Source organism: Pempheris klunzingeri, chromosome 10, assembly GCF_042242105.1.
Source record: "Pempheris klunzingeri isolate RE-2024b chromosome 10, fPemKlu1.hap1, whole genome shotgun sequence".
Lineage (NCBI taxonomy): Eukaryota > Metazoa > Chordata > Actinopteri > Acropomatiformes > Pempheridae > Pempheris > Pempheris klunzingeri.
Genome location: NC_092021.1, coordinates 27680310 through 27690960, shown reverse-complemented (window position 1 = coordinate 27690960; position 10651 = coordinate 27680310).

The following is a 10651-nucleotide window of genomic DNA, read 5'->3' as shown; positions in this document are numbered from 1 at the left end:
GCTGTGGGGCTATAAGCAAGCCCACACCAGCCCGCCGCCGCACACCACGGGCAACACCAGAGAAATGGAGAGTCCAGCCCCTCTCGAGGAGCTGGGTTCCAGAGCCCAAGCTGTGAGTGGAGGTGAGCCCGATTATATCTAGCCGGTACCTCTCAACCTCCCGCACAAGCTCCGGCTCCTTCCCCCCCAGCGAGGTGACATTCCATGTCCTTACAGCCAGAGGCTGTCTCCGAGGCCCAGGTCGTCGGGCCACTCCGCCTTGACCGCCACCCGTGCCACAACAATTAGAACAATAAACAATGTTCTCACTTCAAGTTATCAATCAATCAATCGATCTGTCAATCAGTCTGTCTATTTATCTATTTGCTTGAAGAGCTGCTTTAATGGTTCAGTCTCATTAAAGACAGAAAATCAGTGGATAAAACCAGTAAATGTCCAGGCTGTATTGAAATGTCTGGACTAATAACATCGACAGGCCACTGAATCATTTGTTAATGGTGACAGACCGCATACTGTCCCCATCCAGGTCCAGATCCTGATCCTGATCCCAGCTCTGATCTTGGTCCTGGTCTTGTCGTGCCTCTCCTGGCTCCTGGTTCCCAGCATCATGACACCGACTCTCTCTGGTTGTGTTTTCAGTGGTTCATTATTTTCTGGTGTTCTTTGGTTCAGACTCGGTGAACTTCATGTTTCTGATCAGATTCATCGACAGTTCAGGCTTTGGGTGACGTCAGCTGAGTTTCTATGTACTTGCATGTTTGACTTTTACCTGCATTAAACAATCAGCAGAGAGGAAATCTGATGGTCTGTGTGAGTGTTGCGGTTTGACGTTTCTTTGTGGGTTTTCAATCAGCTAATGTTTAATTCTCAGCTGAGCACTGGTGATTTACTCACTTTGGTTTCTGGCTTCTGCTGATGTGGTCGTCTAAAGAAACAAGTGAAGTTTGTTTGATAATCAGATGTAAATCTGATTCAGACGACGCATGGCCGTAATCAGTCTTCAAGCAAAGAGGATGCTGATCTGAGATCAGACCAAAGCTCTTCCTTCACTTCAAAACTGAAGCTGCTGCAGTGAATCAGAAAAGTGAAGACAGAAATATTGATGCAGGAAGTTCACAGACAGAATCATCAATATTTCAACCAGACAGAGGAAGATGAAGAGGAGGAGGGGTTTATTAACATGATTGTTTCATTTATTACATTTATTTATTCTAATATTTCATTCATTTTTAATGTATCATATTTTCCTGTTACATTTTTCTTAGTATAGTTAGATAGATGGATAGATCCATCCCACCTCACAGGTGTGGCATATCAAGATGCTGATTAGACAGCATGGTTATTGCACAGGTGTTCCTTAGGCTGGCCACAATAAAAGGCCACTCTGAAATGTTCAGTTTTATCACACAGCACAAAGCCACAGATGTCACATGTTTTGAGGGAGCGTGCAATTGGCATGCTGACTGCAGGAATGTCCACCAGAGCTGTTGCCCGTGAATTGAATGTTAATTTCTCTACCATAAGCCGTCTCCAAAGGCGTTTCAGACAATTTGGCAGCACATCCAACCGGCCTCACGACCGCAGACCACGTGCAACCACACCAGCCCAGGACCTCCACATCCAGCATGTTCACCTCCAAGATCGTCTGAGACCAGCCACCCGGACAGCTGCTGCAACAATTGGATTGCATAACCAAAGACTTTCTGCACAAACTGTCAGAAACCGTCTCAGGGAAGCTCATCTGCATGCTCGTCGTCCTCATCGGGGTCTCGACCGGACTGCAGTTCGTCATCGTAACCGACTTGAGTGGGCAAATGCTCATATGCGATGGCATCTAGCACGTTGGAGAGGTGTTCTCTTCACGGATGAATCCCGGTTTTCACTGTTCAGGGCAGATGGCAGACAGCGTGTGTGGCGTCATGTGGGTGAGCAGTTTGCTGATGTCAACGTTGTGGATCGAGTGGCCCATGGTGATAGTGGGGTTATGGTATGGCCAGGCGTATGTTATGGACAACAAACACAGGTGCATTTTATTGATGGCATTTTGAATGCACAGAGATACCGTGACGAGATCCTGAGGCCCATTGTTGTGCCGTTCATCCACGACCATCACCTCATGTTGCAGCGTGATAATGCACGGCCCCACGGTGCAAGGATCTGTACACAAGTCCTGGAAGCTGAAAATATCCCAGTTCTTGCATGGCCAGATTACTCACCGGACATGTCACCCATTGAGCATGTTTGGGAAGCTCTGGATCGGCGTATACGGCAGCGTGTTCCAGGTCCTGCCAATATCCAGCAACTTGGCACAGCCATTGAAGAGGACCAACATTCCACAGGCCATAATCAACAACCTGATCGACTCTATGAAGGAGATGTGTTGCACTGTGTGAGGCAAATGGTGGTCACACCAGATACTGACTGGTTTTCTGACCCCCCCAGACCCCCCCAATGAAGCAAAACTGCACATTTCAGAATGGCCTTTTATTGTGACCAGCCTAAGGCACACCTGTGCAATAATCATGCTGTCTAATCAGCACCTTGATATGCCACACCTGTGAGGTGGGATGGATTATCTCAGCAAAGGAGAAGTGCTCACTAACACAGATTCAGACAGATCAGTGAACAATATTTGAGAGAAATGTTTTTTTTTTGTATATAGAAAATGTTTTAGATCTTTGAGTTCAGCTCATGAAAAATGGGAGCAAAAACTAGTGTTGCGTTTATATTTTTGTTCAGTGTAATATAGCGCCAAATTCATAACAGCGTTCTCTCAGACTGTTTCCGTAAAGAGCAGCTCAGAACAAACTCTTTAATTCAGAGAATCAAAGATTCAAGAATCCAACATGAGCAAGAAAAACTCCCCTTTAATTGGAAAAACTCCCAATTACTTTTTAAAAAACTCTAGTCAGGTTTCTATTTGTCAGTAGGTATTTTTGACTGAGTCTGTTCGTTGGAGTCCGTCTTCTTCAAAACTCCATTACACAAACTCACAACACCCTCAGTGCAGTTTGCTCAACTGAAAGAAATGTTTAGCGCAGCACCCATACTAACCATTCCTGACTCTTAAAGAGGTCGGTGCTTCCAGTGATGGAATCAGGGCAGTTGTATCCCAGAGATCAGAAAAAGAAAACAAGCTCCATTGACCCCTCCAGAGAAAAGTGATGACGTCTGTGACAATGGTAAACTGTTAGTGCTGAAGGTAGGAGTGGAGGAGTGGAGGGATCTGAGCAGCACTTGGACAAACATAAGAATCTAGAGTATACCGGCAAAGCAAAGAGACTCAACTCTGGTGTGGTCGTTACACGTCTTTAACAGGAAAGTTCTCCCCCCTACAGGAAGGCAGACGGTCCATGAACCTCTGCTTCTGTCTTTATATTTGATATTCTATGGTTAACATTTGCACATTCTTCAGTCATTAATCTACACGCTCCCTCCTCTTCATTTAAACACTGTCCAGTTTTTTTCACATTGATTTAAAAAAGGTATGTATTTTTACTGTGATTTTCTATTGTACATTTAGGATTCTGGATGCTTCAGATTCGTTTTCGCTCCTCTTATTTTGTAGATTCTGACAGTGATGCGCCGCAGCACAGAGGAAAATTCCCTGTATGTGAAAACCTACTTGGCAATAAACCTGATTCTGATTCTGATTGACTCCATTTTCCACAAGTACCCAAATTCAACAGTGCAACACAAAGTGAGCCGTGTTGTTTTTAGAAAATATGATTTCAGGTAGTTGAGATATGAAGGAGGCGGACTGCTGGTGTCTGGTCTTTTCTGACTGAACACCTCTCTGTGTGGCGTTATCCCACACAGACGGCGTGCAGGACGGAGGATCAGTGTTTGATCTGATGTAAATGATATATTGTTGATGTGCAGCAGCAGATTATCTCTGAGCTGAATGAGACGAGAATCTTCTGCTGCACGGTTTGTGTTGATGAACAGATTTGTGTGTGTGAGTCCATGCAGGGATGGTTGGGAGGCTTTGATGTGGGTGAGGAGGGGATGTGGGTGAGGAGGCCTCAGGGCTCCTCAGTCAGCGTAGGAGGGGGAGGGACGGGTGGTGGGGGAGGGGGGCGTAGGGGGGGGTTCCAAAACAAAAAGGCAGGAGGCTTGGAGACATTACATAAGCACTTAGCTGCATGAATATTCCTGAAATACCTGCATTAGAGGAGCCTAATCTGCTTACAGAGACATTATGGGATGCTCTCGACGCGGTGACAGGTGTCTCTACATTAGGACCAAGATTACTGAGGCTCGCACGCCGCTCTCATCTTCAATAAGAGACACACGGAGCCCAGGGCGCCGTTTAATCCACACCAGAGACGCACAAAGATACAACCAACAACACCGCTTGTCACTGCAGGCCGGCACCACACACCACCACACGCCACCACACGCCACCACACACCACCACACGCCACCACACACCACCACACACCACCACACACCACCACACGCCACCACACGCCACCACACACCACCACACGCCACCACACGCCACCACACGCCACCACACACCACCACACGCCACCACACACCACCACACACCACCACACGCCACTTCATGCCACCACACACCACTTCATGCCACCACACGCCACCACACACCACCACACACCACCACACGCCACCACACACCACTTCATGCCACCACACGCCACCACACACCACTTCATGCCACCACACGCCACCACACGCCACCACACGCCACGCCACCACACGTCACCACACGCCACTTCATGCCACCACACACCACCACACGCCACCACACGCCACTTCATGCCACCACACACCACCACACGCCACCACACGCCACTTCATGCCACCACACACCACCACACGCCACCACACGCCACTTCATGCCACCACACACCACCACACGCCACCACACGCCACCACAGGCCACTTCATGCCACCACACACCACCACACGTCACCACACGCCACCACACACCACCACACGTCACCACACGCCACCACAGGCCACCACACGCCACCACACGCCACTTCATGCCACCACACACCACCACACGCCACCACACGCCACCACAGGCCACCACAGGCCACCACACGTCACCACACGCCACTTCATGCCACCACACACCACCACACGCCACCACACGCCACTTCATGCCACCACACACCACCACACGCCACCACACGCCACTTCATGCCACCACACGCCACCACACGCCACTTCATGCCACCACACGCCACCACACGCCATGTCATGCCACCACAGGCCACCACACGCCACCACACGCCACTTCATGCCACCACACACCACCACACGCCACCACACGCCACTTCATGCCACCACACACCACCACACGCCACCACACGCCACTTCATGCCACCACAGGCCACCACACGTCACCACACGCCAGCACAGGCCAGCACAGGCCACCACACGCCACCACACGCCACTTCACGCCACCACACACCACCACACGCCACCACACGCCACTTCATGCCACCACAGGCCACCACACGTCACCACACGCCACTTCATGCCACCACAGGCCACCACACGTCACCACACGCCAGCACACGCCAGCACAGGCCACCACAGGCCACCACAGGTCACCACAGGCCAGCACACGCCAGCACAGGCCAGCACACGCCGCCACACGCCGCCACACGCCGCCACACGTCGCCACACGCCGCCACACGTCGCCACACGTCGCCACACGCCGCCACACGTCGCCACACGCCGCCACACGCCGCCACACGCCACTACAGGCCACTACACGCCACCATACTGCATACTACTGCACCACTACTGCACCACTACTGCACCACTACACACCACTACTGCACCATTACTACACCACTACTGTACCACTACTGCACCACTACTGCACCACTACGCACCACTACTGCACCACTACACACCACTACTGCACCACTACACACCACTACTGCACCACTACTGTACCACTACTGCACCACTACACACCACTACTGCACCACTACTGCACCACTACACACCACTACTGCACCACTACACACCACTACTGCACCACTACTGTACCACTACTGCACCACTACACACCACTACTGCACCACTACTGCACCACTACACACCACTACTGCACCACTACTGTACCACTACTGCACCACTACACACCACTACTGCACCACTACTGCACCACTACACACCACTACTGCACCACTACTGCACCACTACACACCACTACTGCACCACAACAGATTGATTCTCTGACTGACAGTTTTGATCTGTTCTACTGAAAATAAAAGTGAAACATGTTTTCAGATGTTCTTCAGTTCACTGCTGCCGTGCTTTCTCTACATTTTAACACAAATGATCACAAACTGATTCCAATATCACAGATTTGTTCATTAATTTTGCTTCAATCCTAAAACTTTAATCAAAAATCCTCAAATATCTGGTCACACATGAAGCAAACAATCTGTGTATAAACCTATGAATTTATGTAAAGTCTCCACAGTTCAGGTTCAAATCCCAAAGTTTGGAGCACAACCAAAAATGAGACAAGACATCATAATGTAGGTCAGATCTGCACACGTGGGTACGAACCCAGAACATGTCAACACGGCTGTAACTCAGCATTAACATGACAGAGCTGAACATGAGGAGAAGAAACTGTTTCTCCAAAAGATGGCCGACAAACTCCAGAAACAAACCGCAGAACGTTTACTCAGCTGGACGCCATATTTGGATTTGGGATAATAGACAATAATCCATTTCATGCTGTGACCCATATAACACGGAGCGATTCACTAAGCATGTTGTTGAGCAGCATGTGATGGTGCATGGAAATTCCCCCCAAGAGCACAGATACCTACAGAGACAGAGGCTGGACAGACAGACGTCACTAATGTGGAATACAGACCGTCTAATGACACAACACGGACCAGGAGAGAACACGCTAACCAACACGGACCAGGAGAGAACACGCTAACCAACACGGACCAGGAGAGAACACGCTAACCAACACGGACCAGGAGAGAACACGCTAACCTACACGGACCAGGAGAGAACACGCTAACCAACACGGACCAGGAGAGAACACGCTAACCAACACGGACCAGGAGAGAACACGCTAACCAACACGGACCAGGAGAGAACACGCTAACCAACAAGGACCAGGAGAGAACACGCTAACCTACACGGACCAGGAGAGAACACGCTAACCAACAAGGACCAGGAGAGAACACGCTAACACAGCAAGGCCCAGGAGAGAACACGCTAACACAGCAAGGCCCAGGAGAGAACACGCTAACCAACACGGACCAGGAGAGAACACGCTAACCAACAAGGACCAGGAGAGAACACGCTAACACAGCAAGGCCCAGGAGAGAACACGCTAACCAACAAGGACCAGGAGAGAACACGCTAACCTACACGGACCAGGAGAGAACACGCTAACACAGCAAGGCCCAGGAGAGAACACGCTAACCAACACGGACCAGGAGAGAACACGCTAACCAACACGGACCAGGAGAGAACACGCTAACCAACAAGGACCAGGAGAGAACACGCTAACCAACACGGACCAGGAGAGAACATGCTAACACAGCAAGGCCCAGGAGAGAACGCACTAACCAACACGGACTGGGAGAGAACACGCTAACTCATTCGTTTCTGATTTTTAAAAAGAAAACATGACATGACACAGATCGAAAGAGAACACGCTAACATGTCTGACTGTAACTGTAGAAACTCACATGACATACTGAGCACTGATGACCCAGCAGGGCTCTACTGCTTCCAGTGAGCCGACAGGTGAACACAGGTGTTTGACAGAGTAAACACTCAGCAGCCAATCAGGAGCAAGCACAGACATGTGATCTTCAGAGGTCATAGCTGCTGACCCTCATCATGCTTTCAAAGTGAAGATGACGAGCTAAGAGACACCTGTCAGTGTGGATGCTCCAGTCTGTCTGCTGTCTGTTACCATGGTAACAGGACGCTCCAGTCTGTCTGCTGTAGGTCATCACGGTAACCCACATGCTGATCATGGTTCATCATCATCATCATCAGTGACCAGAGGGCCGAGCTTTTTACAGAACCCGCTCTAGACCAGGTGCAGTCTGCAGCATCTCGTTACCATGGAGACCGAGAGACATCTTCATGACCCCCCCCCCCACCCGCTGTCACACTGACGTCAGAGATTTGCAGTGGCGGAGGAAATATTCAGATCTTCGACTGTGAAGGTAAAACCCATTACAAGTGTTAGAATCCTGAGTCCTGACGAATCAGACTGAAAAAAATCCAACCCAGAAAACGCTGAAAGCTCCCTGCAGTAAAACTAATGGCAACAGACACATGTGTACATGTTGCATGTTAAATGCAGTATTGGAGTAAAAGTACTTGCTGACTAGTTGAGTATTGGTGTGTGTGCACCCCCCCTCGGGCGAGGTGGACTCAGGGCCCCTCAGTGTGTCAGGAACAAGGCGAACAGGGCGGCATTGATGGAGCGGCTCTGAACGGCAGCACATCTGGACGACACTCAACAAGCAGCTCAGTGTGATCAGACCCCCCCTCCGCTTTATGAAATCAAACGCACATTCATAACTGTCCCCGATTCTCCTTTCACATCCAAATCGCCTCCTCGGGGGGCGACGAGGATCAAATCTTTATCTGTTCGCTGCTGAAATACACATTTGTTTGTCTCCTGTGGACGCCTTTTCTTCCCTCCTGAAGAGTGAGAGCATGACAACGAGGAGGCTGTCTGAGCAGCAGGAGGCTGTACAGTGATTAACTCTGTGCTGCTGGGGGGGCGGGGGGGTCCACACCCAGCAGCAACATCACACCAATACACTGTTAGCCCCCACGGACCCTCACCTCTGTATGAGTCTGAGACTGTAGTCCAGCGTCTGGACTGTTGGATTGTTACACCATGATCAGTCCGTCACTGACTGTTAAAGGGTCACTCCCCTGTTTCTCCCCCCTGGTCCTCTCTGTCCTCATCCTGGTGTCTGAGTGACTGGTAGGTAGTAAAAGTGTTGGAACTGGTCCAGTAGATCACCTCAGCCAGCAGCCACCAAACGGGCTGCAATGGCTGCAACGTGATCCTTTGGGACAACTGCACCTGATCGCAGTAGGTCCACTAAAAGAGCTTGTTTGATCCACTGACAGGCTCAGAGTGTTATTCTAAGTGTGTGACAGCATCATGGAAAGGATCCCTACAGAGAGAGACCTGGAAGATCCTTTTGGTTTAACCATAAACAGCCGTTATATCGCTCTCTGCACACACCAGACTACATTCACTCAGTGGCGGGCCGTTCATTTTACACCTGGGCCTTCAGTGGCTGAATCAAACCACCTCTTAATACCATCATTATGACGTCACGGCTATAGAAACCATCAATATTATACAGAAAGGCAGTCTAACAGGACGCTGCATCACAGACAGGTATCTCATGTTACGAGAATGAATGACATCACTAAAGCAAGAAACCCAATTAAAAGAATTCAACAAGTCACCAAACACTCGAACCACCGACTCGGCTCCAAACACAGAGTCGTTCAGTTGCCAATACCAGGCATTCTCAGCAACACAATCTGCTCCTCGGAGCCTGTAAGCCGAGGGTCAGAGGACGCTTCTTTATCCAGACTGATACCGACCAATCAGAGGACGCTTCTTTATCCAGACTGATACCGACCAATCAGAGGACGCTTCTTTATCCAGACTGATACCGACCAATCAGAGGACGCTTCTTTACAGACTGATACCGACCAATCAGAGGACACTTCTTTACAGACTGATACCGACCAATCAGAGGACGCTTCTTTATCCAGACTGATACCGACCAATCAGAGGACGCTTCTTTACAGACTGATACCGACCAATCAGAGGACGCTTCTTTACAGACTGATACCGACCAATCAGAGGACGCTTCTTTACAGACTGATACCGACCAATCAGAGGACGCTTCTTTATCCAGACTGATACCGACCAATCAGAGGACGCTTCTTTATCCAGACTGATACCGACCAATCAGAGGACGCTTCTTTATAGACTGATACCGACCAATCAGAGGACGCTTCTTTACAGACTGATACCGACCAATCAGAGGACGCTTCTTTACAGACTGATACCGACCAATCAGAGGACGCTTCTTTATCCAGACTGATACCGACCAATCAGAGGACGCTTCTTTATCCAGACTGATACCGACCAATCAGAGGACGCTTCTTTACAGACTGATACCGACCAATCAGAGGACGCTTCTTTACAGACTGATACCGACCAATCAGAGGACGCTTCTTTACAGACTGATACCGACCAATCAGAGGACGCTTCTTTATACAGACCGATGCCGACCAATCAGAGGACGCTTCTTTATAAACCGATACCGACCAATCAGAGGACGCTTCCTTACAGACTGATACCGACCAATCAGAGGACGCTTCTTTATACAGACTAATACCGACCAATCAGAGGACGCTTCTTTATACAGACTGATACCGACCAATAAGAGGACGCTTCTTTACACAGACTGATACCGACCAATAAGAGGACGCTTCTTTACACAGACTGATACCGACCAATAAGAGGACGCTTCTTTATACAGACTGATACCGACCAATCAGAGGACGCTTCCTTACAGACTGATACCGACCAATCAGAGGACGCTTCTTTATACAGACTAAT